The sequence below is a fragment of the Hordeum vulgare genome, chromosome 7H, assembly GCF_904849725.1.
Source record: "Hordeum vulgare subsp. vulgare chromosome 7H, MorexV3_pseudomolecules_assembly, whole genome shotgun sequence".
NCBI classification, from domain to species: domain Eukaryota; kingdom Viridiplantae; phylum Streptophyta; class Magnoliopsida; order Poales; family Poaceae; genus Hordeum; species Hordeum vulgare.
The window spans coordinates 248,960,951-248,966,413 of NC_058524.1; the positions used below are offsets into that span (position 1 = coordinate 248,960,951).

General features: G+C 43.5%; 1 pseudogene; it reads left to right on the forward strand.

The window, feature by feature from the left end:
• Nucleotides 1-310: 310 nt before the first annotated feature.
• Nucleotides 311-4,441, forward strand: LOC123410420 (annotated as a pseudogene).
• Nucleotides 4,442-5,463: the final 1,022 nt, after the last annotated feature.

Sequence of the window (5,463 nt, forward strand, 5' to 3'; positions counted from 1 at the left end):
TGACGGCACAGGAATTGTGGTCCCCCGAAACTTGTTGGCGATGGCGGCGGAGATTGGAATTGCTTCTGGAGAAAAGGGTTCCGGAATCAGGCACTACAAGAAATATGCTCATACATGACGCTTTTTAAGATGTCGTTGATGAATTCGTCATAAATATATGACGATTTCATCCAAGATCGTTGTAAACCGTTTGACGGGATCAAATCTTCACACGGATCGATGATATGGCGCCCATCCATCCATCCATCCATCTATCTACAGAAAAAAACACTGAAAAAGAGATAACCCCACCCACAGCCAAACCCTAACTCAGATCCTCCCATCCCACCCTTTCTCTCTCGTCCCCATCTCCTTGCTACCGCCGCCGCCACCTCCTCCCCGTCCCTGCCCCCCTCCCGATCCACACCTCCTCTCCTTCCTAAGGGCATCAGGTGCAGGTCGCGTCCGCGCTCTCCGTGCCGATCCTCTCGGCGCTGCTCGGCAGGGCAGTCGCGCTTGTCTTCCTCGCCGGGTACCTGCACCACAAGCACGCCGACATCGCGCACGTGCCCCCTTCTGCCGTCGCCGCCGCGCCGGACCTGCCCAAGCAGGTCCGCCCCGCCCATGTTCAGATCCTACCCTCTGCTGCTCGTCGCGGGCCTCCTCGCCGCGCTGCTCCCAGCGGCGGCCGCCACCTTCGGGCCGCAGCCGGGGGCGTCGTGCGACCCCACTCTCCTGGCGACGCAGGCCACGCTCTTCTACGCCCCCGACATGCCCACCACGCAGTGCTGCGAGCCCGTCGTCGCCGCCGTCGACCTCGGGGGCGGCGTCCCCTGCCTCTGCCGCGTCGCGGCCGAGCCGTAGCTGGTCATGGCCGGCCTCAACGCCAGCCACCTCCTCAAGCTCTACACCTCCTGCGGCGGTCTCCAGGACGGCGCCCGCCTTGCCGCCGCTTGCAAAGGCACGCGCTCACCACCATCTTCCTCTCTGATTATATAGATAGACCTGCGAGTTATTTCTTGTCCCTGTGCTGCATCAAGTGCATAACCCGCTTTCGTTATTTTAATTGTTCTGTGCTAGGAAACTATTAGGCAATAATTGTTCTATCATACAAGATGTTACAGCATGTGCTGAACAGTATTAACTTCATGCAGCTAAACATTCGTGAAAAGGCGAGGCAGATAAAGCTTTTTCTCCGAGTATTGAATTATTCATTAGGGGCTGTACTTGAGGTTTGTTTCGTATATACTGTAAAATCTTCCCAGCTAATACTTCTCCAGTTTGTAACAGGAGCTACAACATTGGCTTGTCTAGTGGCATTAATTATGTTAAAGCTTTCACCTACGTAGATATGGTGTTGTCAACTAGATGGAGTAACTGTTGGATTTGTGTAGTTTTATTGGCTAATGCTGCATATGCTCTTCTATATTTCGATCATTGTCTACCTCATGAATCATCATATGTGCATAACATCCCCACTATCTGCATTTTATATGCACCGTCAGCCGATCAGATAAAGGATTTTCACTACCTTCTGTTGTGGTATTTTTCCTCTACTTTTCAGTCTTCTGTTAGAAACTTAACCTGATCCTTTTGTTTCAGCCAGCCAAACTTTACAAGTGGAAACATCTTACGAAGGTTGAGGTTATTTCAAGTAACCCTAGTGGTTGCACATTTGTTCTGGTATAGTTCCCCTTGCATTCTTCTTCTGTTGGTAGTTAAAGAAGCTATTTTTCATATCCACTTCTAACCATTTAATAAACTGCACTGTAGGGGTTTCATAACCTTAGGAATCAGGCTGTTGCTCCTCCACAATGGACGATGTGAAACATTGATGACATGTTGTTCCCTAGAAAGTCTTCTTTGTGTTGTTAGATCTGCTACTTTTGGTTAGCCTGTTTTCCTTCCTTTTTTTACATGTTTTTGAAGTCTACACATTCAGCAAAACGATAATGACGTTCTCTTACATATTGTTTACTCTCCTTTAGATTGTTTTTTTTGCAAAAAACATTTTGTATCTTCTCTCCGCTCTATTTGCCCAACAAATATGTATAAGAAAAGTCAATTGTGCACATGTAGTGGCTGCTTTGCTTTCTATTGTCATTTTGCGTTCTTCAAAAGATATTTGGCATGTTGTTTTCACTGTGCTGTATTGCTTTGGCTTGGGCTCATGTTTTATGAAAATGGCTGGAGCACTTCCTTTTAACTAAAAAAGGGAGATTAACTAGAAATAACATTTTGAAGCTAGCTAGTCCTTTAGCAGATATGGAGTAGCAAATTAGTCCTATGTATATGTATTACAAAAAACTAAATGTAACACACTAACACAAATCTGTTTGATGGTAAAGTTAAGGTAGATCACATTGATGTGGTGACCTGAGAGACCTTTGACAATTGTTTGTTTATTTATTTTGCAGAAATCGTCTACTTTTTTGTATCTTGAACATCTGCAAGGAGATACTTAGTTATCTTCCAGAAGTTGTTGGAATTGATATTGTGGAGTTAGCTCTCTGGGCAAAGGTGCATATGGAAACTTTGTCTCCCATTACAGAGACCTGCTTTTGACCTTCGCCGTACCTCCCGCCCCCCTCTATCTTAACTAAATTACTACAAGTGGACTAATTTTTTCGACAAGCTACCGCTCGGTTTATATACAGATTAAGTGAGTCCAATTGCACGTTGGCTTGATATTTTGTAATTATCTTTTTTTAGGAAAATACAGTGACACTGGATAACCAAGAGAATAACAAAGAAGGGCAAGAAACATCTGTTGCTACTCAGACTGAGAGGAAAGTAACGGCAAAAGTTACTGTGGAAAATGATCTCGTGTCTCAAGCAAAGGATGAGGAGGAGGACATGGAGACACTTCTTGACACGTAAGAAATGACCATATTACTAGCTATTTCTTGCTGTATTAGTATTACTTCTTTTAGCGATATTTTCTCGTCAGCTTAATTTATGCTCTTGAAAGCTGCATATCTAATACTCCCTACGATCCAAAATAAGTGTAGTTTTGAACTGGGGTTAGTTCAAAACTGCGACACTTATTATGGATCGGCGGTAGTAATTAATTTCTGTTTTGTTAGTTGTATTCTTTTTCAGTTGCTTGTTTTCAACCTAGCATTGCTGGCTTACTTGTTGGCAGCAGATATTTCACAAATGTGGATAATGCAGGTATGTTATGGGCATTGGTGAAGCTGATGCTTTCTCCGAGAGATTGAAGCAGGAGCTTGTTGCTTTGGAAGCAGCTAATGTCTATCAGTTGGTGCAAAGTGAGCCTTTAATAGAGGAGGTATAACTTCCATTTTTGCCGTATCAAATTCTATGCGATGCTAATGGATTTTCTATGATATCAAACCACGTTGCTGCTGCATGCCACTTTTATTGCTAAAATCATGAGTTGATTCTTTTGTCACACTATTTTATTCCATTGACTGGCAACTGCGTGGATTTGTAGGTTTTGCAGGGTATTGACGCTGCTAGTTCTAACTCGTGTTGCGATTACGATTGTTCTCATTCTAACTCGTGTTGCGATTACAATTTTAAATAGCGGATAGCGGGCTCGCTATGGATTTGGGTCGGTATAGCAGATTGCAAATCGCGTACGCTATTGCGGGTGCTATGTCCTCACAATATACTTATAAAAATGTGCAAGAGATTAAGCGTGTTTTATATATTTTTAGAGTTGTCAATAAAAATCGGTTTTTTAACTTTGCAATTTATTTGTATAAACTCTCTGTGACAGTCTCCCTAAGTTACATGCACATAAGATGTTTGCATGGTCAAAGCTGTTGGCTACAGTCTACTAAAAACACTTATGAAACAATTGTGTCCGTATGTATCCAGCCCCATACCTCAATATTTTAATCAAAGAACTTCTCTGTCTGGAAGCATCATGTTAAATTAATCAACTTGTAATGAGATAAGATTTTTCGTGTAGCAACTGTCTTGGTTCTACCCGCAAAAAAAATTGTTTTGGTTCTGCACTTTCCATCGTGTACCAAAGTAGCAGTACTTCAGGCTAGCAGCAGAACCAAGGGGAGAGAGAGGTGGGTCGTACAATAGCTAGACGGTACTGCATGTGTGACACACATGCTTGTGGTGGTGTTTAGGGTTTTGTTTGTAGACTTGTTAGGATTTGTACTGTCTATGTTCATCGATTCAAACTGTTGGTCGAATATTAGTTTCCATATCTGCCTTGCCATTTTGCATGAGTTCAACTATTCCTCTTCTATTAATTCTTATCCTGAGATCCGTTGCCTTGCACCACACTAATGTTTCAATCTTGCACCACACTAATGTTTGAATGAATTATGAATTGTAGGAGAAGGCTTCCTACTTTACCAATGCTGAGAAGCTCAAGGTCGGGTACACTTCGCGTACACGGATTAGAAGAGCAACAACAGGGGATGGGGTCCGAAGTCTTTGGAACGGTAGTGTAATTGATTGATGATGGATGGTTGCTGTTGTTGGTAGAAATGGTAGACAGACTTTTAAGCAGCAGCTGTTGTTGGTAGAAATGGTAGCTCTAGTCCCATGTAGTGTAGTTCACGTGCTTGGGCTGCCCTATGTTGCTTCATTTTTATGTTAATTAAGTTTGTCAAATGTACCTACTGTCGTGGCTTGTTTGCATTCCCTCTTTGTTTCACTTTGTTGCTGGAACAAATAGAAATGAAATCACTTTTTGGAACAAAAAGTTGCTGAATTCAAAAATGAAAAAAAGCCAAAACTGAAACTGGACCAAATGTATTTGGGCACTAAAAGGCCAGGGCCCAAATTATAATGGTACATAAAAATTCGAAAAAAATATATTAGAAGTGGCTTTAAATAGGCTAAGGCCCAACATGAAAAGGCCCAAAAAATAAAACCAGCCCATGTGATCAATTGAAATGGGATGGGCTGATTTCAACCATGATGTTTTGATTTCGTCATAATTTTGCCACGTAGGAATGCCACGTAGGACTGGGTTTGATTGTTAGCGATGATTTAGGATCGTCGTAAAGGTTACGACAATCCAGGAATCGTCGTAAAGTTACGACGATTTTGACCAAAACGTCGTTGCTGTTCATTTCTGACGCTCCGTTTTCGACGCTTGGTTTTTCGTCGTGCGATCGTCGTAAATGAAAAACCGTGACGATGTAGCGACGAAAAAATAGCGTCGTGTACTAGCATATTCCTTGTAGTGAGGCTTTCGTCCACGGGGGTAAAAATAAGAGCCAAGGTAGGGCACCAGAGGGGGTGGTCCCCACCCAGGAAGCCTCCCTGCACGGCCAGGGGGCAGGCCGCGCCACCAGGGCGTCTGGGGGCCTGGTGACCCCCCTATAGCCCTCCTTCCGCCGTCTGGAGTCTTATGGTATGCTGATTTTTTTAATATTTTTTGTGGAATTTTTCGGGCACTGCAAATATGGGTAGAAATCTGCAATTGGCAGATATCAGCACACAGAAACTGGCACTGGGTGCACCGAGTTAGTAGCTTAGTACAAA